Genomic DNA, 25408 nt, shown 5'->3' with positions numbered 1-25408 from the left:
AAAGCGGCAGCAGAGTTTCGGCTGGTATTTATCAATGTCTAGATAGATTTCAACAAAAAACAACGTTGTACTTTGCAGTAAAAGAAAGTGCAAATCAAAAGTTTTAGGAATCCGAGAATAAGCTTATTTTCATGAGTTCTGCACGATTTCGGATTTTATGTATAAAATGAATTTCTTCACGCAAACTAAGTTAACACTGCTTTGTCCTTCATATGTACCCATTTCTACATATATTTCAAGCATAAACTTCCTCATACTACCCTGAATGAGAAAGAGCCACACTTGTGATTAAGCCATACCTCCCTTTTGAGGAGTTCTGCATGATTTGGGATTTTATCTATAAAATTAATTCCTTCACTCAAACTATGTTAAAACGGCTTTTACCTTCATATTTATCAATGTCTCAATAGATTTAAACAAAAAAACAACGTTGTACTTTGCAATAAAAGAAAGAGCAAATCAAAAGTTTTAGGAATCCGAGAATAAGCTTATTTTCATGAGTTCTGCACGATTTCGGATTTTATGTATAAAATGAATTCATTCACTCAAACCAAGTTAAAACTGCTTTTTCCTTCATATTTATCAATGTCTAGATCGACTTCAACAAAGAACAACATTGTATTTTGCAGTGGAAGAAAGAGCAAAACTGAAGGATCAGGAATCCGAGAATAAGCTTCTTTTCATACGTTCTGCATGATTTGGGATTTTATGTATAAAATGAATTCCTTCTCTCAAACTAAGTTAACACTGCTTTGTCCTTCATATGTACCCATTTCTACATATATTTCAAGCATAAACTTCCTCATACTACCCTGAATGAGAAAGAGCCACACTTGTGATTAAGCCATACCTCCCTTTTGAGGAGTTCTGCATGATTTGGGATTTTATCTATAAAATTAATTCCTTCACTCAAACTATGTTAAAACGGCTTTTACCTTCATATTTATCAATGTCTCAATAGATTTAAGCAAAAAAACAACGTTGTACTTTGCAATAAAAGAAAGAGCAAATCAAAAGTTTTAGGAATCCGAGAATAAGCTTATTTTCATGAGTTCTGCACGATTTCGGATTTTATGTATAAAATGAATTCATTCACTCAAACCAAGTTAAAACTGCTTTTTCCTTCATATTTATCAATGTCTAGATCGACTTCAACAAAGAACAACATTGTATTTTGCAGTAGAAGAAAGATCAAAACTGAAGGATCAGGAATCCGAGAATAAGCTTCTTTTCATACGTTCTGCATGATTTGGGATTTTATGTATAAAATGAATTCCTTCTCTCAAACTAAGTTAACACTGCTTTGTCCTTCATATGTACCCATTTCTACATATATTTCAAGCATAAACTTCCTCATACTACCCTGAATGAGAAAGAACCACACTTGTGATTAAGCCATACGCCCCTTTTGAGGAGTTCTGCATGATTTGGGATTTTTTCTATAAAATCAATTCCTTCACTCAAACTATGTTAAAACGGCTTTTACCTTCATATTTATCAATGTCTCGATAGATTTAAACAAAGAACAACACTGTATTTTGCAGTAGAAGAAAGAGCAACACTGAAGGATCAGGAATCCGAGAATAAGCTTATTTTCTTATGGGCAAGTGGGAACTGCTTTGTCCTTCATATTTATCAATGTGTAGATGGATTTCAACTTCTTCTACTGCATCTTCTTCACACCTTCTTGTAGCCGAACACTTCCGCTCCCGCTATTGATTGTGTACAGTCGGGTATTTTAACCTTTTCTTACCCGCTTTTTACCAACTATGGTCGGACATTCACACCGTCTTACAGCGGAACACCTCCGCTCCCGCTTATGATCATGTGCGGTTTGATTTTCGAAAAGTTTCTTTCATGTTTTCTAGCAATTATTGATGGACATGTAGACCTTCTTGCAGCTGAACACCTCCGCTCCCGCTTTTGATCATACATTGTCAGGCATTCGCACTTTGTCTTACCCACTTTTTACAAACTTTAGTCGAACAGTCACACCTTTTTGCAGCCGAACACCATCTCTACCGCTTTTGATGATGTATGGTCCAGCATTCTTACCTTTTCTAACACATTCTTCAGCAATTATGGTCGGATATTCACACCTACTCAGAGCCGAACACCTCCGCTCCCGCATTTGATGGTCTATAGTCGGGCATTCTACAGCGGAAAAGACTCATTCTTATGTTTGGTTAGATATTCGAACCTTTTCTTAACTGCTTTTTACAAACTTTGGTCGGACGTTCACAATATCTTGCAGCCGAACACCTCCGCTTCCGCTTTTGATGGTGTATATTCGGGCATACGAACCTTTTCTTACCCGCTTTTTACAAACCAAGGTCGGACTTTCACACCTTCTCTTAGCTGAACAACTCCGCTCCCTCTTTTGATTGTGTACAGTCGGGTAATTTAACCTTTTCTTACCCGCTTTTTACCATCTATGGTCGGACATTCACACCGTCTTACAGCGGAACACCTCCGCTCCCTCTTTTGATGATGTATGGTTAGGCATTCGCACCTTTTCTTACCCATTTTTCAGTAATTATGGGTAGACATTCACACCTTCTTGCAGCTGAACACCTCCTCTCCTGCTTATGATCATGTGCAGTTTGATATTCGAAAATTTTCTTTCATGTTTTCTAGCAATTATTGATGGACATTCAGACCGTCTTGAAGCTGAACACCTCCGCTCCCACTTTTGATGGTGTATAGTCGGGCTTTCGAGCCTTTTCTTCCCCGGTTTTTACAAATTATGGTTGGACATTCAGACCTTCTTGCAGCCGAAAACCTCCACTCCCTCTTTTGATCATACATTGTCGGGCATTCGCACCTTTTCTTACCCGCTTTTTACAAACCATGGTCGGACTTTCACACCTTCTTGTAGCCGAACAACTCCGCTCCCGCTATTGATTGTGTACTGTCGGGTATTTTAACCTTTTCTTACCCGCTTTTTACCAACTATGGTTGGACATTCACACCGTCTTACAGCGGAACACCTCCGCTCCCTCTTTTGATGGTGTATGTTCGGGCACTCGAACCTTTTCTTACCCGCTTTTTACAAACTATGGTCAGACATTCAAACCTTCTTGTAGCGGAACACATCCACTCCTGCTTTTGATGATGGGTATTCAAACCTACTTGTTGCCCGCTTTTCATTAATTATGGGTGGACATACACACCTTGTCGCAGCCAAACACCTCCGCTCCCTGTTTTGATCATGTATGATTGGACATTCGCACCTTTTCTCACCCGCTTTTTACTATGGTCGGCCATTCACACCTTCCTCTCCACCATACTTGTATGGTGGGATATTCCCACCCACTTGCATCCGAAGACCTCCGCCCCCACTTTTGTTGATATTTAGTCGGTCATTCGCAGCTTACCCGCTTTTGGCAAACTATGGCCTTCTTGCAGCCAAACACCTCTGATTTCGCTTTTGATGATGTAAGGTTGGGCATTCAGACCTTGCTTCACCTGCTTTTCACCAAATATAGTCGAACAGTCACACCTTCTTGCAGCCGAACACTTCTGCTCCACCTTTTAGTGTTCTATGGGGTATTCACACCTTTTTTTTCACCGCATTTTATTGATTATGGTTGGAAATTCTCACCCACTCTTATCCGAAGACCTCTCCTCCTGCTTTTGTTAATATATAGTCGGGCATTCAAACCTTTTCTTACCCGCTTTTTACAAATTATGGTCGAACATTCACACCTACTTGCAGCCGAACACCTCCGCTCCCGCTTTTGATGGTGTATAGTCGGGCTTTCGAGCCTTTTCTTCCCCGGTTTTTACAAATTATGGTTGTACATTCAGACCTTGCAGCCGAAAACCTCCGCTCCCTCATTTGATCATACATTGTCAGGCATTCGCACCTTGTCTTACCCGCTTTTTATAAACTTTAGTCAGACATTCACACCTTGCAGCTGAACCACCTCCACTCCCTGTTTTGATAATGTATGGTCTGGCAATACTACCTTTTTTTACCGGTTTGTGAGTAATTATGGCTGGACATTCACACCTACTTGCAGCCGAACACCACTTTTCCAGCTTTTGATGATGTATGGTCCGGCATTCTAGTCTTTTCTAACACATTTTTCAGCAATTATGGTTTGACATTCACACCTACTCACAGCCGAACACTTCCGCTCCCGCATTTGATGGTGTATAGTCGGGCATTCTCACCCTTTCTCATCAGCTTTTTGCAAATTATGATCTGACATTCACACCTACTTGCAGTCGAACAGCTCTGCTCCCGCTTTTGATTATGTTTGGTTGGATATTCGAAACTTTTCTTCACTGCTTTTTACAAACTTTGGTTGGACGTTCACACCTTCTTGCAGCCGAACACCTCCGCTTCCGCTTTTGATGGTATATATTCGGGCATTCGAACCTTTTCTTACCCGCTTTTTACAAACCATGGTCGGACGTTCACACCTTCTTGTAGCCGAACAACTCCGCTCCCGCTATTGATTGTGTACAGTCGGGTATTTTAACCTTTTCTTACCCGCTTTTTACCAACTATTGTTGGACATTCACACCGTCTTACAGCGGAACACCTCCGCTCCCTCTTTTGATGGTGTATGTTCGGGCATTCGAACCTTTTCTTACCCGCATTTTACGAACTATGGTCGGACATTCAAAACTTCTTTTAGCCGAACACATCCACTCCTGCTTTTGATGATGTATGGTTGAGCATTCGCACCTTTTCTTACCCATTTTTTACAAACTATGGTCGGACATTCACACCTTCTTGCAGCTGAACACCTCCTCTCCCGCTTATGATGATGTGTGCTTTGATATTCGAAAAATTTCTTTCATGTTTTCTAGCAATTATTGATGGACATTCAGACCTTCTTGCAGCTGAACACCTCCGCTCCCGCTTTTGATGATGTATAGTCGGGCTTTCGAGCCTTTTCTTCCCCGGTTTTTACAAAATTATTGTTGGACATTCAGACCTTCTTGCAGCCGAAAACCTCCGCTCCCTCTTTTGATCATACATTGTCGGGCATTCGCACCTTCTCTTACCCGCTTTTTACAAACCAGGGTCGGACTTTCACACCTTTTAGTAGCCAAACAACTCCGCTCCCGCTATTGATTGTGTACAGTCGGGTATTTTCACCTTTTCTTACCCGCTTTTTACCAACTATGGTCAGACATTCTTACCTTCTTACAGTGGAACACCTCCGCTCCCTCTTTTGATGGTGTATGTTCGGGCATTCGAACCTTTTCTTACCCGCTTTTTACAAACTATGGTCGGACATTAAAACCTTCTTGTAGCCGAACACATCCACTCCTGCTTTTGATGATGTATGGTTGGGCATTCGTACCTTTTCTTACCCATTTTGCAGTAATTATGGGTGGACATTCACACCTTTTTGCATTTTAACACCTCCTCTCCCGCTTATGATCATGTGCAGTTTGATATTCGAAAATTCTCTTCCATGTTTTCTAGCAATTATTGATGGACATTCAGACCTTCTTGCAGCTGAACACCTCCGCTCCAGCTGTTGATGGTGTATAGTCGGGCTTTCGAGCCTTTTCTTCCCCGATTTTTACAAATTATGGATGGACATTCAGACCTTCTTTCAGCTGAAAACCTCCGCTCCCTCTTTTGATCATACATTGTCGGGCATTCGCACCTTTTCTTACCTGCTTTTTCAATTCATGGTCGGACTTTGACACCTTTTAGTAGCGGAACAACTCTGCTCCCGCTATTGATTGTGTACAATAGGGTATTTTAACCTTTTCTTACCCGCTTTTTGCCAATTACTGTTGGACATTCCCACCTTCTTACAGCGGAACACCTCCGCTCCCTCCTTTGATGGTGTATGTTCGGGCATTCGAACCTTTTCTTACCCGCTTTTTACAAACTATGGTCAGACATTCAAACCTTCTTGTAGCCGAACACATCCACTCCTGCTTTTGATGATGGGTATTCAAACCTACTTGTTGCCCGCTTTTCATTAATTATGGGTGGACAAACACACCTTGTCGCAGCCAAACACCTCCGCTCCCTGTTAGGATCATGTATGGTTGGGCATTCGTACCTTTTCTTACCCATTTTGCAGTAATTATGGGTGGACATTCACACCTTCTTGCATTTGAACACCTCCTCTCCCGCTTATGATCATGTGCGGTTTGATATTCGAAAATTCTCTTCCATGTTTTCTAGCAATTATTGATGGACATTCAGACCTTCTTGCAGCTGAACACCTCCGCTCCAGCTGTTGATGGTGTATAGTCGGGCTTTCGAGCCTTTTCTTCCCAGATTTTTACAAAATATGGATGGACATTCAGACCTTGTTTCAGCCGAAAACCTCCGCTCCCTCTTTTGATCATACATTGTCGGGCATTCGCACCTTTTCTTACCCGCTTTTTACAAACCATGGCCGGACTTTCACACCTTTTAGTAGCGGAACAACTCTGCTCCCGCTATTGATTGTGTACAATCGGGTATTTTAACCTTTTCTTACCTGCTTTTTGCCAACTATGGTCGGACATTCACACCTTCTTACAGCGGAACACCTCCGCTCCCTCCTTTGATGGTGTATGTTCGGGCATTCGAACCTTTTCTTACCCGCTTTTTACAAACTATGGTCAGACATTCACACCTTCTTGCAGCCGAACACTTCCGCTCTACCTTTTAGTGTTCTATGGGGTATTCACACCTTTTTTTTCACCGCATTTTATAGATTATGGTTGTAAATTCTCACCCACTCTTATCCGAAGACCTCTCCTCCTGCTTTGGTTAATATATAGTCGGGCATTCGAACCTTTTCTTACCCGCTTTTTACAAATTATGGTCGAACATTCACACCTACTTGCAGCCGAACACCTCCGCTCCCGCTTTTGATGGTGTATAGTCGGGCTTTCGAGCCTTTTCTTCCCCGGTTTTTACAAATTATGGTTGGACATTCAGACCTTGCAGCCGAAAACCTCCGCTCCCTCTTTTGATCATACATTGTCAGGCATTCGCACCTACTTGCAGCCGAATACTTCCGCTCCACCTTTTAGTGATGTATGGTTGGCATTTGCACCTTTTCTTACCCTTTCTTACCCTACTGATTGCTTAAGATTAAGTTGTTTTTTCTCAAACTACAACATTTTTTTAATTGTTGAAACTTGATTTGAAGTGGATAAATAAGGAGGACAAACAGTTTTGAGTCAGGCTGATAGAAGGAATTAATTTTATAGCAAAATCTGTATTTCGTCATATGTCGAGAGATGCTTATTGCTGAAGAAGTACAAAGTACAACGTTGTTTATCGTTGAAACTTGATTAGACATGAATAAATATGAAGGACAAAGCAGTCTTAACTTGGTTAGAGTTAAGGTTTTATAGGAGAATCCGAATTCGTGCATAACTCGTAAAATAGAGCTTATTTTTGGATTCCTGAAGAATGAGTCTGGTTCTTTCTCATAATACAAAGTTTGTTGTTTATTGTTGAAACTTCATCAGAAGTGAAGAAATAAATGAATGCCTATCAACAAATGTGGGATCTAAACTCTAGTGCTTCCTCTAAAATAATTTCCTTTCTCAATTCAGAAATGTGTGTGTGTAAGTTACAACACCCGTGACACCAAAACGGCTTTCTTTTCTCTCTTTTCTCTACACTCTGCACTGTGAGAACACACACCAAATCAGAAAGGCTTTTTTCTCTCTTTTCTACATTATGGACTGTGGGGACACAAAACCGCTCTCTCTTTTTTTTTTTGATTGTGTGCCAGGGCGTTGTCTCACGTATTAGATTATGCTTACGATACGAATGGGTTTATCAGTCACATCAGAATCCATACATACTGATCCTCCCGTAATAAAATGGTCGGATCTTATCAAACACACTTTGTTTCTTGTGACAATCAAGTCAGCGAAACAGCGTATACACGTCAAGACACTGAATCAAGTTTGCCACAAGAACTCATAAGTTTGGCAGTATTGCTCTGCCGTCAGCAATCATACACCCATTTTATTTTCGTGAGACATGTGCAGGCACCTGTTCATCTACTATTCTATCACTATGAATTAGTTTATCTATTATCAATAAGGATACTTCTACAACTACTATCAAAGTATGTCCAGACTTCTTATGTTGTCAGTTGCTATATATGAATAAGTGGGTAGCTACTGACAAGCATTAAGCATGTCACACAGCCCAAACATATAACATTTCAGGACACACCACACAGTTAACAACCACCGTGAAGTGTCAAAGCCCAAACATGTAACATTCAACAGGACACTTACACAACACATTCAAATCAAACAGTCAGACAACATACAAGAACATATACCCCAGCCGGCATTGCTCCCTGCCTATTTTCCTACAGCTCACTATGTGTGTGCACACCTTTATTCACAAACTCTTCAACTTATACTCTTTTACCGAAGCTGCTACAGCTCGATTGGCCGAATACCGAATAATCCTAATTCGGTGAATTTGACATCTGCCTTACATGTAACAGATTAGCGGTTTAGCAGTTTTAATTTAGTTTGAGTGAAGGAATTCATTTTATAGCAAAATCCGAAATCGTGAAGAACTCATGAAAGTAAGCTTATTCTCGGATTCCTGAAACTTTAGATTTGCTATTTCTTTTACTGCAAAGTACAACGTTGTTTTTTTTGTTTAAATCTTTCAAGACATGGTAAATATGAAGGACAAAGCAGTTTTAACATAGTTTGAGTGAAGGAATTCATTTTATTGATAAAATCCCAAGAGTCTGCTGAGAAAAGAGAGTGAATGCGAAGTAGACTTTAACACGGCTCTGGGAGCGAGCCGAGTGCGGGCTAACCGGGAGAATTGCTTGAAAGAAACGCGACACCGAATGAGCGGTCAGAACAAAGCCTCAATACGGTTTTCCCGTGGTGTTTTTGTTGCTGCCTTGTCTTTTGCACAGAGTAAAAGACAAGGCAGCCATCGAATAGGGCCCGACGTACAAGTACAAGTCTTTCACCTTTTACTAAAGACTTCTGTGGAGAGCAGCACTAATGAGTTGTTTCTATTTTTGGCAGGCTTTACCTTTGCGGGTGAAGCCCTTTCTGTCTGTGCAAAAGAAATCTTGTTACTGTGCAGAGTGACTTCTCTGAGTAGAGTCGCCTTACTTGTTGCGACTGTGCCGATGTTCGAAGCTGGAGTGCAAAGTTGTTGCTTGAATGGTGCTTGCTGGAGCGTGCGGGAGTGCAAAGTTATACCATTTAAAAGGGCTGAAGAGTGCTCAGTGCAGCGGGTGGGCGGAGGTGCAAAGTGACACTCTGGCCACCTATGGCCATAAAAAGAACAGGGGTGTTAGCGGACAAGTGCGCATTGTGCCAGGAAGGGCCCTCGGACGTGAACCAGTGGACAGTTGTCGCTTCTCGGCCTTTTGGCTAAGATCAAGTGTAGTATCTGTTCTTATCAGTTTAATATCTGATATGTCCTCTATACGAGGACTACATATTAAATGGATTTTTAGCAATAGGAGTTGAAAAAGTAGCTTGCTCCGTTCACTCCAAGCATTGACCCCGTACTGCAGTGCCGCTGGGAACGGTGCGCTCTTCTCTACTCTTGTGAAAAAGCAAACAGCGGTGCAGGATGCAAGTTTCAGGGAGCCTAAGATGAAACTTTCTGTTAGTCTGCTGAGAAAAGAGAGTGAATGCGATGTAGACTTTAACCCGGCTATGGGAGCGAGCCGAGTGTCGGCTAACCGGGAGAATTGCTTGAAAGAAACGCCATACCAAATGAGCGGTCTGAACAAAGCCTCAATACGGTGTTCCCGTTGTGTTTTTGTTGCTGCCGCTGTTTGCTTTTTCACAAGAGCGCACCTGTTGAGGGGGGCTCTGGGGGGGCCTGGGTGATGGTGGGTCTCAGGCCCGGGCTGCTGCGACTGGTGTGACCGGGTGGTTTGTTTGTTTGTTTTTTGTTGTTGTTTGTTTGTTTTTTGTAGAGGTCCTCCGGAGTGGGGTTGGGTTGAGTGGGGTGGGGCGGGATGGGTACCTTCTGGGGGTACAGTAGCTCCCAGAATATGGTCGCTGCAGGCCCCGAGCCTGGTGGACATCAGGCCCTCCTGTCCTGTGTTGGCTCCCTGGTAGCGGGGATGCCTATTGCAGCCAGTCCCTGGCTGCCCCCAGTGTATATCCCCATTCTCCCTTCTGGCTCCTGTACACAGCACACACTCACACATGAAGGGTTTTGGGGGCGTGTGTGTTCGGTGGGGTGTAGTGGACTCTGCAGTAGTTGCACTCTGCAGTTCCCACCCCTGTTTTAATTACACCTTAGACATTACTACTTATCAAACACACTCACACACACACATTAGGTCTTGGGGGGTGGTTACACTGAGTGGCATCTGGTGGGCGGGGCTCTTTGGGTATGTAGGCTGCCCAGAGGGCCACGCTCCCAGTTCTACAAGTTTGGCTGCCCCTCAATTTTAATTGCTCACTATTAGAAAATATTGAAGAGCCAGAAGGGTGAGGGGAGGGGTCTTCTTCGCACACCCCTGCTTCCTGGTTGCTGCTCGGGGCGGGAGGGGCCAGGAGGATTAATTAATTGTTCTGCTGGTTTGGGGTCTGTGGTGGCTGGGGGGCTGCTGGCCCCCTGGTGTGCCCGCTGCACTACACCCCAGCGGAGTCGAGGGAGGGAGGACGTGTGGATGTATGGGACATGAAAGTGTGTGTGGTAATGATTGGGCCTGGATCTTGGACTTGCTGTCGCCTGGCCTGCCTGTGCTTCTCCCGATGGGGGGGGCGGCGTGGCCTCTCTCCGCTGCTCGCGACTTCACCCACCTGTGGGCACGTCTTGACTCCCAGGGCACTTGGCCAGGGGTGCTGGGGCAGGCGCTGACCCACTGTGTGGCTGTCTGGGGCGCTTGGCCCTCCTGGGTATTGGGTGGGGCCTCTGTCGGGGGGTTTGGGGGCGCTCGGGCTCCTGGGGCCCGGATCCAGTGCACGGCCCATGTCTGGGCGGCTGGGGCCTGGCGACGTCGGTGGGCTGTTGCCCCTGGCTCCCGGAGGGCCTCTGCCCTATGCTTATGGGGGCTCTTTCCGGGGGCTTCCTCTGCAGTCTTCTGGGTGGATGCGTGGTTGCCCCTGCGGTGGGCTTCCTGGGTTCTGTGCTCTGTGGGGGCTGCTGGTGGCCTGGGTCTTGTGGCCCTCTCTGCCTGCTTCTGATTGCTTGGGGGGGCTGTGGATTGTGGCCCTGTACGCTTATACACTCATAACTAAGCACGGTTATCATGTAGGTCCTGTGCCATGGGTGTTGCATGTTCTCACACACACACAACCACATTCATTAGTCCAGTAGTATGGTCGCTAAGCAGTTGATGTATTATCATGTCGTCTCAGGTCATCTATATCCACAGCTGTGTTGTATGCGATGTATGTTCTGTTTTTCTCTTCTTTCCTCTTCTTCTTTCCTTGTCCCCCGGTCCGGTTCAGTTCTATTACATGTCATATATTGTAAACAGAAATAAATAAATGGGCATCAAGGGGAGCTTTACATTTATAAAACTTCCCTTGGCAAAGCAAATCTGTTTGGCATCAAAGGTATTCAGACTACAATTCTGCTGCCATAATGCTGAACACGATAAGGGGAAAAAAAAAAAAAGTAAAGAAGACAGTTCTGCCGAAAGCCAGGGACTAGACCTGTTCTAAGTTCTGTACTTTTTAAAAGGGAGCCAACACAGGACAGGAGGGCCTGATGTCCACCAGGCTCGGGGCCTGCAGCGACCATATTCTGGGAGCTACTGTACCCCCAGAAGGTACCCATCCCGCCCCACCCCACTCAACCCAACCCCACTCCGGAGGACCTCTACAAAAAACAAACAAACAACAACAAAAAACATACAAACAAACCACCCGGTCACACCAGTCGCAGCAGACCGGGCCTGAGACCCACCATCACCCAGGCCCCCCCAGGCCCCCCCTCAACAGGTGCGCTCTTGTGAAAAAGCAAACAGCGGCAGCAACAAAAACACAACGGGAACACCGTATTGAGGCTTTGTTCTGACCGCTCATTTGGTATGGCGTTTCTTTCAAGCAATTCTCCCGGTTAGCCCGCACTCGACTCGCTCCCAGAGCCGTGTTAAAGTCTACTTCGCATTCACTCTCTTTTCTCAGCAGACTAAAAGAAAGTTTCATCTTGGGCTCCCTGAAACTTGCATCCTGCACCGCTGTTTGCTTTTTCACAAGAGTAGAGAAGAGCGCACCGTTCCCAGCGGCACTGCAGTACGGGGTCAATGCTTGGAGTGAACGGAGCAAGCTACTTTTTCAACTCCTATTGCTAAAAATCCATTTAATATGTAGTCCTCGTATAGAGGACATATCAGATATTAAACTGATAAGAACAGATACTACACTTGATCTTAGCCAAAAGGCCGAGAAGCGACAACTGTCCACTGGTTCACGTCCGAGGGCCCTTCCTGGCACAATGCGCACTTGTCCGCTAACACCCCTGTTCTTTTTATGGCCATAGGTGGCCAGAGTGTCACTTTGCACCTCCGCCCACCTGCTGCACTGAGCACTCTTCAGCCCTTTTAAATGGTATAACTTTGCACTCCCGCACGCTCCAGCAAGCACCATTCAAGCAACAACTTTGCACTCCAGCTTCGAACATCGGCACAGTCGCAACAAGTAAGGCGACTCTACTCAGAGAAGTCACTCTGCACAGTAACAAGATTTCTTTTGCACAGACAGAAAGGGCTTCACCCGCAAAGGTAAAGCCTGCCAAAAATAGAAACAACTCATTAGTGCTGCTCTCCACAGAAGTCTTTAGTAAAAGGCGAAAGACTTGTACGTTATGAAGAGAAACCAGAGTACGATTATCCGTCACTGCGGGAGCAGGGCATCAGGCTAGTTGGCATAGCCACCTTCCCCATGGTGAGCTTTGCTTGGTTGAGACGCTTGCCCCCCCCACCCTTGCTCCTCGGCTGACCAAGTAGGAACAATCGGGCCCTATTCGATGGCTGCCTTGTCTTTTACTCTGTGCAAAAGACAAGGCAGCAACAAAAACACCACGGGAAAACCGTATTGAGGCTTTGTTCTGACCGCTCATTCGGTGTCGCGTTTCTTTCAAGCAATTCTCCCGGTTAGCCCGCACTCGGCTCGCTCCCAGAGCCGTGTTAAAGTCTACTTCGCATTCACTCTCTTTTCTCAGCAGACTTTTGGGATTTTATCAATAAAATGAATTCCTTCACTCAAACTATGTTAAAACTGCTTTGTCCTTCATATTTACCATGTCTTGAAAGATTTAAACAAAAAAACCAACGTTGTACTTTGCAGTAAAAGAAATAGCAAATCTAAAGTTTCAGGAATCCGAGAATAAGCTTACTTTCATGAGTTCTTCACGATTTCGGATTTTGCTATAAAATGAATTCCTTCACTCAAACTAAATTAAAACTGCTAAACCGCTAATCTGTTACATGTAAGGCAGATGTCAAATTCACCGAATTAGGATTATTCGGTATTCGGCCAATCGAGCTGTAGCAGCTTCGGTAAAAGAGTATAAGTTGAAGAGTTTGTGAATAAAGGTGTGCGCACACATGGTGAGCTGTAGGAAAATAGGCAGGGAGCAATGCCGACTGGGGTATATGTTCTTGTATGTTGTCTGACTGTTTGATTTGAATGTGTTGTGTAAGTGTCCTGTTGAATGTTACATGTCTGGGCTTTGACACGCTTCACTGTGGTTGTTAACTGTGTGGTGTGTCCTGAAATGTTATATGTTTGGGCTGTGTGACATGCTTAATGCTTCTCAGTAGCTACCCACTTATTCATATATAGCAACTGACAACGTAAGAAGTCCGGACATACTTTGATAGAGTAGTTGTAGAAGTATCCTTATTGATAATAGATAAACTAATTCATAGTGATAGAACAGTAGATGAACAGGTGCCTGCACATGTCTCACGAAAATAAAATTGATGTATGATTGCTGACGGCAGAGCAATACTGCCAAACTTATGAGTTCTTGTGGCAAACTTGATTCAGTGTCTTGACGTGTATACGCTGTTTCGCTGACTTGATTGTCACAAGAAACAAAGTGTGTTTGATAAGATCCGACCATTTTATTACGGGAGGATCAGTATGTATGGATTCTGATGTGACTGATAAAACCCATTCGTATCTTAAGCACAATCTAATACGTGAGACAACGCCCTGGCACACGATAAAAAAAAAAATAGAGAGCGGTTTGGTGTCCCCACAGTCCATAATGTAGAAAAGAGAGAAAAAAGCCTTTCTGATTTGGTGTGTGTGCTCACAGTGCAGAGTGTAGAGAAAAGAAAGCCGTTTTGGTGTCACGGGTGTTGTGACTTACACACACACATTTCTAAATTGAGAAAGGAAATTATTTTAGAGGAAGCACTAGAGTTTAGATCCAACATTTGTTGATAGGCATTCATTTATTTCTTCACTTCTGATAAAAATGATAAGACTGACCTAATGAATTGGAGGCCCATCACACTTTTAAACTTTGACTGTAAACTTTTTAGCAAGGTTTTAACGACACGGATGTCCTCTGTTTTAGAGGAGGTAATTCACCCAGACCAGGCTTGTGCCATCTCAGAGAGACAACTCACCGACAGCCTCGTACTGATTCGAGACATCATTGATTACGCTAGAGACAGAAACACCCGGCTTGTCATCTTAAATTTAGACTTTGAAAAAGCTTTTGATCGGGTCTCGCATCAATATCTCTTTCAGGTGTTGCAGCAATCGAATAGGGCCCGATTGTTCCTACTTGGTGAGATTTGCTTGGTTGAGACGCTTGCTCCCCCCCCTTGCTCCTCGGCTGACCAAGTAGGAACAATCGGGCCCTATTCGATGGCTGCCTTGTCTTTTACTCTGTGCAAAAGACAAGGCAGCCACAAACACCACGGGAACACCGTATTGAGGCTTTGTTCTGACCACTCATTCGGTGTCACGTTTCTTTCAAGCAATTCTCCCGGTTAGCCCACACTCGGCTCGCTTCCAGAGCTGTGTTAAAGTCTACTTCGCATTCACTCTCTTTTCTCAGCAGATTAAAAGAAAGTTTCATCTTGGGCTCCCTGAAACTTCCATCCTGCACCGCTGTTTGCTTTTTCACAAGAGCAGAGAAGAGCGCACCGTTCCCAGCGGCACTGCAGTACTGGGTCGATGCTTGGAGTGAACGGAGCAAGCTTCTTTTTCAACTCCTATTCTTAAAAATCCATTTAATATGTAGTCCTCGTATAGAGGACACATTAAACTGATAAGAACAGATACTACACTTGATCTTAGCCAAAAGGCCGAGAAGCGATAACTGTCCACTGTTTCAGGTCCGAGGGCCCTTGCTGGCACAATGCGCACTTGTAGCAGTGTTCTTTTTATGGCCATAGGTGGCCAGAGTGTCACGTTGCACCTCCGCCCACCCGCTGCACTGAGCACTCTTCAGCCCTTTTAAATGGTATAACTTTGCACTCCCGCATGCTCCAGCAAGCACCATTCAAGCAACAACTTTGCACTCCAGCTTCGAACATCGGCAAAATCGCAACAAGTAAGGCGACTCTACTCAGAGAAGTCACTCTGCACAGTAACAAGATTTCTTTTGCACAGACAGAAAGGGCTTCACCCGCAAAGGTAAAGCCTGCCAAAAATAGAAACAACTCATTAGTGCTGCTCTCCACGAAAGTCTTTAGTAAAAGGCGAAAGACTTGTACGTTATGAAGAGAAACCAGAGTACGATTATCCGTCACTGCGGGAGCAGGGCATCAGGCTAGTTGCCATAGCCACCTTCCCCATGGTGAGCGTTGCTTGGTTGAAACGCTTGCCCCTGTGCAATCGACAAGGCAGCAACAAAAACACCACGGGAACACCGTATTGAGGCTTTGTTCTGACCGCTCATTCGGTGTCGCGTTTCTTTCAAGCAATTCTCCCGGTTAGCCCACACTCGGCTCGCTCCCAGAGCCGTGTTAAAGTCTACTTCGCATTCACTCTCTTTTCTCAGCACACTCTTGGGATTTTATCTATAAAATGAATTCCTTCACTCAAACTATGTTAAAACTGCTTTGTCCTTCATATTTACCATGTCTAGAAAGATTTAAACAAAAAAAAAACAACGTTGTACTTTGCAGTAAAAGAAAGAGCAAATCTAAAGTTTCAGGAATCCGAGAATAAGCTTACTTTCATGAGTTCTTCACGATTTCGGATTTTGCTATAAAATGAATTCCTTCACTCAAACTAAATTAAAACTGCTAAACCGCTAATCTGTTACATGTAAGGCAGATGTCAAATTCACCGAAATAGGATCTAAGGGTATTCGGCCAATCGAGCTGTAGCAGCTTTGGTAAAAGAGTATAAGTTGAAGAGTTTGTGAATAAAGGTGTGCGCACACATAGTGAGCTGTAGAAAAATAGGCAGGGAGCAATGCCGGCTGGGGTATATGTTCTTGTATGTTGTCTGACTGTTTGATTAGAATGTCTTGTGTAAGTGTCCTGTTGAATGTTACATGTTTGGGCTTTGACACTTCACGGTGGTTGTTAACTGTGTGGTGTGTCCTGAAATGTTATATGTTTGGGCTGTGTGACATGCTTAATGCTTGTCAGTAGCTACCCACTTATTCATATATAGCAACTGACAACATAAGAAGTCTGGACATACTTTGATAGTAGTTGTAGAAGTATCCTTATTGATAATAGATAAACTAATTCATAGTGATAGAACAGTAGATGAACAGGTGCCTGCACATGTCTCACGAAAATAAAATGGGTGTATGATTGCTGACGGCAGAGCAATACTGCCAAACTTATGAGTTCTTGTGGCAAACTTGATTCAGTGTCTTGACGTGTATACGCTGTTTCGCTGACTTGATTGTCACAAGAAACAAAGTGTGTTTGATAAGATCCGACCATTTTATTACGGGAGGATCAGTATGTATGGATTCTGATGTGACTGATAAACCCATTCGTATCGTAAGCATAATCTAATACGTGAGACAACGCCCTGGCACACAATCAAAAAAAAAAAGAGAGATCGGTTTTGTGTCCCCACAGTCCATAATGTAGAAAAGAGAGAAAAAAGCCTTTCTGATTTGGTGTGTGTTCTCACAGTGCAGAGTGTAGAGAAAAGAGAGAAAAGAAAGCCGTTTTGGTGTCACGGGTGTTGTAACTTACACACACACATTTCTGAATTGAGAAAGGAAATTATTTTAGAGGAAGCACTAGAGTTTAGATCCCACATTTGTTGATAGGCATTCATTTATTTCTTCACTTCTGATGAAGTTTCAACAATAAACAACAAACTTTGTATTATGAGAAAGAACCAGACTCATTCTTCAGGAATCCGAAAATAAGCTCTATTTTACGAGTTATGCACGAATTCGGATTCTCCTATAAAACCTTAACTCTAACCAAGTTAAGACTGCTTTGTCCTTCATATTTATTCATGTCTAATCAAGTTTCAACGATAAACAACGTTGTACTTTGTACTTCTTCAGCAATAAGCATCTCTCGACATATGACGAAATACAGATTTTGCTATAAAATTAATTCCTTCTATCAGCCTGACTCAAAACTGTTTGTCCTCCTTATTTATCCACTTCAAATCAAGTTTCAACAATTAAAAAAATGTTGTAGTTTGAGAAAAAACAACTTAATCTTAAGCAATCAGTAGGGTAAGAAAGGGTAAGAAAAGGTGCAAATGCCAACCATACATCACTAAAAGGTGGAGCGGAAGTATTCGGCTGCAAGTAGGTGCGAATGCCTGACAATGTATGATCAAAAGAGGGAGCGGAGGTTTTCGGCTGCAAGGTCTGAATGTCCAACCATAATTTGTAAAAACCGGGGAAGAAAAGGCTCGAAAGCCTGACTATACACCATCAAAAGCGGGAGCGGAGGTGTTCGGCTGCAAGTAGGTGTGAATGTTCGACCATAATTTGTAAAAAGCGGGTAAGAAAAGGTTCGAATGCCCGACTATATATTAACCAAAGCAGGAGGAGAGGTCTTCGGATAAGAGTGGGTGAGAATTTACAACCATAATCTATAAAATGCGGTGAAAAAAAAGGTGTGAATACCCCATAGAACACTAAAAGGTAGAGCGGAAGTGTTCGGCTGCAAGAAGGTGTGAATGTCTGACCATAGTTTGTAAAAAGCGGGTAAGAAAAGGTTCGAATGCCCGAACATACACCATCAAAAGAGGGAGCGGAGGTGTTCCGCTGTAAGACGGTGTGAATGTCCGATCATAGTTGGTAAAAAGCGGGTAAGAAAAGGTTAAAATACCCGACTGTACACAATCAAAAGAGGGAGCGGAGTTGTTCAGCTAAGAGAAGGTGTGAAAGTCCGACCATGGTTTGTAAAAAGCGGGTAAGAAAAGGTTCGTATGCCCGAATATACACTATCAAAACCGGAAGCGTAGGTTTTCGGCTGCAAGAAGGTGTGAACATCCGACCAAGGTTTGTAAAAAAGCAGTTAAGAAAAGGTTCGAATATCTAACCAAACATAATCAAAAGCGGGAGCAGAGCTGTTCGACTGCAAGTAGGTGTGAATGTCAGAGAATAATTTGCAAAAAGCTGATGAAAAAGGGTGAGAAATCCCGACTATACACCATCAAATGCGGTAGCGGAGTTGTTCGGCTGTGAGTAGGTATGATTCTCCAACCATAATTGCTGAAAAATGTGTTAGAAAAGGTAAGAATGCCGGTCCATACATCATCAAAAGCGGGAGAGGTGGTGTTCGGCTGCAAGTAGGTGTGAATGTCCATTAATAATTGCTTTAAAACATGAAAGAAAATTTTCGAATATCAAACCTTACATGATCAAAAGCGGGAGCAGAGGTGTTCCGCTGTAAGACGGTGTGAATGTCCGACCATAGTTGGTAAAAAGCGGGTAAGAAAAGGTTAAAATACCCGACTGTACACAATCAATAGCGGGAGCGGAGTTGTTCGGCTACAAGAAGGTGTGAAAGTCACACCATGGTTTGTAAAAATCGGGAAGAAAAGGCTCGAAAGCCCGACTATACACCATCAAAAAGAAGGTTTGAATGTCCATCAATAATTGCTTTAAAATAAGAAAGTAAATTTTCGAATATCAAACCGTACATGATCATAAGCGGGAGAGGAGGTGTTCCGCTGTAAGACGGTGTGAATGTCCGATCATAGTTGGTAAAAAGCGGGTAAGAAAAGGTTAAAATACCCGACTGTACACAATCAAAAGAGGGAGCGGAGTTGTTCAGCTAAGAGAAGGTGTGAAAGTCCGACCATGGTTTGTAAAAAGCGGGTAAGAAAAGGTTCGTATGCCCGACTATACACTATCAAAACCGGAAGCGTAGGTGTTCGGCTGCAAGAAGGTGTGAACGTCCGACCAAAGTTTGTAAAAAAGCAGTTAAGAAAAGGTTCGAATATCTAACCAAACATAATCAAAAGCGGGAGCAGAGCTGTTCGACTGCAAGTAGGTGTGAATGTCAGAGAATAATTTGCAAAAAGCTGATGAGAAAGGGTGAGAAATCCCGACTATACACCATCAAATGCTGTAGCGGAGTTGTTCGGCTGTGAGTAGGTGTGATTCTCCAACCATAATTGCTGAAAAATGTGTTAGAAAAGGTAAGAATGCCGGTCCATACATCATCAAAAGCGGGAGAGGTGGTGTTCGGCTGCAAGTAGGTGTGAATGTCCATTAATAATTGCTTTAAAACATGAAAGAAAATTTTCGAATATCAAACCTTACATGATCATTAGCGGGAGAGGAGGTGTTCAGCTGCAAGAAGATGTGAATATCCACCCATAATTACTGAAAAATGGGTAGGAAAAGATGCGAATGTCCAACCATAAATCATCAAAAGCAGGAGTGGAGTTGTTCAGCTACAAGAAGGTATGAAAGTCCAACCATGGTTTGTAAAAAGCGGGTAAGAGAAGGTTCGAATACCTGAATATATACCATCAAAAGCGGAAGCGGGGGTGTTCGGCTGCAAGAAGGTGTGAACGTCCGACCAAAGTTTGTAAAAAGCAGTTAAGAAAAGGTTTGAATATCCAACCGAACATAATCAAAAGCGGGAGCAGAGCTGTTCGACTGCAAGTAGGTGTGAATGTCAGATCATAATTGCTGAAAAATGTGATAGAAAAGACTAGAATGCCGGACAATACATCATCAAAAGCGGGAGAGGTGGTTTTTCGGCTGCAAGTAGGTGTGAATGTCCAGCCATAATTACTCACAAACGGGGGAAGAAAAGGTAGTATTTCCAGACCACACATGATCAAAACAGGGAATGGAGGTGGTTCAGCTGCAAGGTGTGAATGTCTGACTAAAGTTTGTAAAAACCGTGTAAGACAAGGGGCGAATGCCCGACAATGTATGATCAAAAGAGGGAGCGGAGGTTTTCGGCTGCAAGGTCTGAATGTCCAACCATAATTTGTAAAAATCGGGGAAGAAAAGGCTCGAAAGCCCGACTATACACCATCAAAAGCGGGAGCAGAGGTGTTCAGGTGCAAGAAGGTCTGAATGTCCGACCAATAATTACTGAAAAATGGGTAAGAAAAGGTGCGAATGCCAAATCACACATCATCAAAAGCAGGAGCGGATGTGTTCGGCTACAAGAAGGTTTGAATGTCCAACCATAGTAAGTAATAGGTGGGTAAGAAAAGGCTCGAATGCCCGACTATACACCATCAAAAGCGGAAGCGGAGGTGTTCGGCTGCAAGACGGTGTGAACGTCCGACCAAAGTTTGTAAAAAGCATTAAGAAAATGTTCGAATATCCAACCAAACATAATCAAAAGCGGGAGCAGAGCTGTTCGACTGCAAGTAGGTGTGAATATCAGATCATAATTTGCAAAAAGCTGATGAGAAAGGGTGAGAATGCCCGACTATACACTATCAAATGTGGGAGCGGAGGTGTTCGTCTGTGAGTAGGTGTGAATGTCCGACCATAATTGCTGAAAAATGTGTTAGAAAAGGTAAGAATGCCGGACCATATATCATCAAAAGCGGGAGAGGTTGTGTTTGGCTGCAAGAAGGTGTGAATGTCCAGCCATAATTACTCACAAACGGGTAAGAAAAGGTACTATTGCCAGACCATATATGATCAAAACAGGGAGTGGAGGTGGTTCAGCTGCAAGAAGGTTTGAATGTCCGACTAAAGTTTGTAAAAAGCGGGTAAGACAAGGTGTGAATGCCCGACAATGTATGATCAAAAGAGGAGCGGAGGTTTTCGGCTGCAAGAAGGTCTGAATGTCCACCCATAATTACTGAAAAATGGGTAAGAAAAGGTGCGAAAGCCCAACCGCACATGATCATAAGTGGATGAGAAGGTGTTCGACTGCAAGTAGGTGTGAATGTAAGATCATAATTGTAAAAAGCGGGTAAGAAAAGGTAAGAATGCCCAACCATAAATTATCAAAAGCGGCAGCAGAGTTTCGGCTGGTATTTATCAATGTCTAGATAGATTTCAACAAAAAACAACGTTGTACTTTGCAGTAAAAGAAAGTGCAAATCAAAAGTTTTAGGAATCCGAGAATAAGCTTATTTTCATGAGTTCTGCACGATTTCGGATTTTATGTATAAAATGAATTTCTTCACGCAAACTAAGTTAACACTGCTTTGTCCTTCATATGTACCCATTTCTACATATATTTCAAGCATAAACTTCCTCATATTACCCTGAATGAGAAAGAGCCACACTTGTGATTAAGCCATACCTCCCTTTTGAGGAGTTCTGCATGATTTGGGATTTTATCTATAAAATTAATTCCTTCACTCAAACTATGTTAAAACGGCTTTTACCTTCATATTTATCAATGTCTCGATAGATTTAAACAAAAAAACAACGTTGTACTTTGCAATAAAGAAAGAGCAAATCAAAAGTTTTAGGAATCCGAGAATAAGCTTATTTTCATTAGTTCTGCACGATTTCGGATTTTATGTATAAAATGAATTCATTCACTCAAACCAAGTTAAAACTGCTTTTTCCTTCATATTTATCAATGTCTAGATCGACTTCAACAAAGAACAACATTGTATTTTGCAGTAGAAGAAAGAGCAAAACTGAAGGATCAGGAATCCGAGAATAAGCTTCTTTTCATACGTTCTGCATGATTTGGGATTTTATGTATAAAATGAATTCCTTCACTCAAACTAAGTTAACACTGCTTTGTCCTTCATATGTACCCATTTCTACATATATTTCAAGCATAAACTTCCTCATACTACCCTGAATGAGAAAGAACCACACTTGTGATTAAGCCATACGCCCCTTTTGAGGAGTTCTGCATGATTTGGGATTTTATCTATAAAATCAATTCCTTCACTCAAACTATGTTAAAACGGCTTTTACCTTCATATTTATCAATGTCTCGATAGATTTAAACAAAAAAAAACAACGTTGTACTTTGCAGTAAAAGAAAGAGCCAATCAAAAGTTTTAGGAATCCGAGAATAAGCTTATTTTCATGAGTTCTGCACGATTTCGGATTTTATGTATAAAATGAATTCATTCACTCAAACCAAGTTAAAACTGCTTTTTCCTTCATATTTATCAATGTCTCAATATATTTAAGCAAAAAAACAACGTTGTACTTTGCAATAAAAGAAAGAGCAAATCAAAAGTTTTAGGAATCCGAGAATAAGCTTATTTTCATGAGTTCTGCACGATTTCGGATTTTATGTATAAAATGAATTCATTCACTCAAACCAAGTTAAAACTGCTTTTTCCTTCATATTTATCAATGTCTAGATCGACTTCAACAAAGAACAACATTGTATTTTGCAGTAGAAGAAAGAGAAAAACTGAAGGGATCAGGAATCCGAGAATAAGCTTATTTTCTTATGGGCAAGTGGGAACTGCTTTGTCCTTCATATTTATCAATGTGTATTTGGATTTCAACTTCTTCTACTGCATCTTCTTCACACCTTCTTGTAGCCGAACACTTCCGCTCCCGCTATTGATTGTGTACAGTCGGGTATTTTAACCTTTTTCTTACCCGCTTTTTACCAACTATGGTCGGACATTCACACCGTCTTACAGCGGAACACCTCCGCTCCCGCTTTTATGGTGTATAGTCGGGCATTCGAACCTTTTCTTACCCGCTATTTACAAACTATGGTAGGACATTCAAACCTTCGTGTATCCGAAAACCTCCGCTCTCTCTTTTGATCATACATTTTCGGACATTCGCACCTTTTCATACCTGCTTTTTACAAACCATGGTCGGACTGTCACACCTTCTTGTAGCCAAACACATCCGCTCCCGCTATTGATTGTGTACAGTCGGGGTATTTTAACCTTTTCTTACCCTTATGATCATGTGCGGTTTGATTTTCGAAAAGTTTCTTTCATGTTTTCTAGCAATTATTGATGGACATGTAGACCTTCTTGCAGCTGAAACACCTCCGCTCCCGCTTTTGATCATACATTGTCAGGCATTCGCACTTTGTCTTACCCACTTTTTACAAACTTTAGTCGAACAGTCACACCTTTTTGCAGCCGAACACCATCTCTACCGCTTTTGATGATGTATGGTCCAGCATTCTTACCTTTTCTAACACATTCATCAGCAATTATGGTCGGACATTCACACCTACTCAGAGCCGAACACCTCCGCTCCCGCATTTGATGGTCTATAGTCGGGCATTCTACAGCGGAAAAGACTCATTCTTATGTTTGGTTAGATATTCGAACCTTTTCTTAACTGCTTTTTACAAACTTTGGTCGGACGTTCACAATATCTTGCAGCCGAACACCTCCGCTTCCGCTTTTGATGGTGTATATTCGGGCATACGAACCTTTTCTTACCCGCTTTTTACAAACCAAGGTCGGACTTTCACACCTTCTCTTAGCTGAACAACTCTGCTCCCTCTTTTGATTGTGTACAGTCGGGTAATTTAACCTTTTCTTACCCGCTTTTTACCATCTATGGTCGGACATTCACACCGTCTTACAGCGGAACACCTCCGCTCCCTCTTTTGATGATGTATGGTTAGCATTCGCACCTTTTCTTACCCATTTTTCAGTAATTATGGGTAGACATTCACACCTTATTGCAGCTGAACACCTCCTCTCCTGCTTATGATCATGTGCAGTTTGATATTCGAAAATTTTCTTTCATGTTTTCTAGCAATTATTGATGGACATTCCGACCGTCTTGAAGCTGAACACCTCCGCTCCCACTTTTGATGGTGTATAGTCGGGCTTTCGAGCCTTTTCTTCCCCGGTTTTTACAAATTATGGTTGGACATTCAGACCTTCTTGCAGCCGAAAATCTCCACTCCCTCTTTTGATCATACATTGTCGGGCATTCGCACCTTTTCTTACCCGCTTTTTACAAACCATGGTCGGACTTTCACACCTTCTTGTAGCCGAACAACTCCGCTCCCGCTATTGATTGTGTACAGTCGGGTATTTTAACCTTTTCTTACCCGCTTTTTACCAACTATGGTTGGACATTCACACCGTCTTACAGCGGAACACCTCCGCTCCCTCTTTTGATGGTGTATGTTCGGGCACTCGAACCTTTTCTTACCCGCTTTTTACAAACTATGGTCAGACATTCAAACCTTCTTGTAGCGGAACACATCCACTCCTGCTTTTGATGATGGGTATTCAAACCTACTTGTTGCCCGCTTTCATTAATTATGGGTGGACATACACACCTTGTCGCAGCCAAACACCTCCGCTCCCTGTTTTGATCATGTATGATTGGACATTCGCACCTTTTCTCTCCCGCTTTTTACTATGGTCGGCCATTCACAGCTTCCTCTCCACCATACTTGTATGGTGGGATATTCACACCCACTTGCATCCGAAGACCTCCGCCCCCACTTTTGTTGATATTTAGTCGGTCATTCGCAGCTTACCCGCTTTTGGCAAACTATGGCCTTCTTGCAGCCAAACACCTCTGATCTCGTTTTTGATGATCTAAGGTTAGGCATTCAGACCTTGCTTCACCTGCTTTTCACCAAATATAGTCGAACAGTCACACCTTCTTGCAGCCGAACACTTCCGCTCTACCTTTTAGTGTTCTATGGGGTATTCACACCTTTTTTTTCACCGCATTTTATAGATTATGGTTGTAAATTCTCACCCACTCTTATCCGAAGACCTCTCCTCCTGCTTTGGTTAATATATAGTCGGGCATTCGAACCTTTTCTTACCCGCTTTTTACAAATTATGGTCGAACATTCACACCTACTTGCAGCCAGACACACCTCCGCTCCCGCTTTGATGGTGTATAGTCGGGCTTTCGAGCCTTTTCTTCCCCGGTTTTTACAAATTATGTTGGACATTCAGACCTTGCAGCCGAAAACCTCCGCTCCCTCTTTTGATCATACATTGTCAGGCATTCGCACCTACTTGCAGCCGAATACTTCCGCTCCACCTTTTAGTGATGTATGGTTGGCATTTGCACCTTTTCTTACCCTTTCTTACCCTACTGATTGCTTAAGATTAAGTTGTTTTTTCTCAAACTACAACATTTTTTTAATTGTTGAAACTTGATTTGAAGTGG

At 42.8% G+C, this 25408-nt stretch overlaps 5 non-coding genes and 1 pseudogene across 5 annotated transcripts; 2 read left to right on the top strand and 4 right to left on the bottom strand.

Annotated features, from left to right (window-relative positions):
* The first annotated feature begins 8897 nt into the window (after positions 1-8897).
* Positions 8898-9024, top strand: LOC140288182 (U5 spliceosomal RNA; annotated as a pseudogene).
* Positions 9025-9340: 316 nt separating this feature from the next.
* LOC140288183 (U2 spliceosomal RNA) lies at positions 9341-9531 on the top strand. The gene has a single exon (XR_011912062.1). It is a non-coding gene; the product is annotated as a U2 spliceosomal RNA (small nuclear RNA).
* Positions 9532-12165: 2634 nt separating this feature from the next.
* On the bottom strand, positions 12166-12356 carry LOC140288181 (U2 spliceosomal RNA). The gene has a single exon (XR_011912061.1). It is a non-coding gene; the product is annotated as a U2 spliceosomal RNA (small nuclear RNA).
* A 316-nt stretch (positions 12357-12672) lies between these two features.
* On the bottom strand, positions 12673-12786 carry LOC140288185 (U5 spliceosomal RNA). Its single transcript, XR_011912064.1, has one exon. It is a non-coding gene; the product is annotated as a U5 spliceosomal RNA (small nuclear RNA).
* Positions 12787-15058: 2272 nt separating this feature from the next.
* On the bottom strand, positions 15059-15242 carry LOC140288184 (U2 spliceosomal RNA). Its single transcript, XR_011912063.1, has one exon. It is a non-coding gene; the product is annotated as a U2 spliceosomal RNA (small nuclear RNA).
* Positions 15243-15550: 308 nt separating this feature from the next.
* Positions 15551-15664, bottom strand: LOC140288186 (U5 spliceosomal RNA). The gene has a single exon (XR_011912065.1). It is a non-coding gene; the product is annotated as a U5 spliceosomal RNA (small nuclear RNA).
* Between the last annotated feature and the right edge of the window lie 9744 nt (positions 15665-25408).

Source organism: Leuresthes tenuis, unplaced genomic scaffold (genome assembly GCF_036924035.1).
Source record: "Leuresthes tenuis unplaced genomic scaffold, fLeuTen1.0.hap1 SCAF_247, whole genome shotgun sequence".
NCBI classification, from domain to species: Eukaryota; Metazoa; Chordata; class Actinopteri; order Atheriniformes; family Atherinopsidae; genus Leuresthes; species Leuresthes tenuis.
Note: the sequence above shows the minus strand (reverse complement) of the source record. Positions and strands in the feature narration are given on the sequence as shown.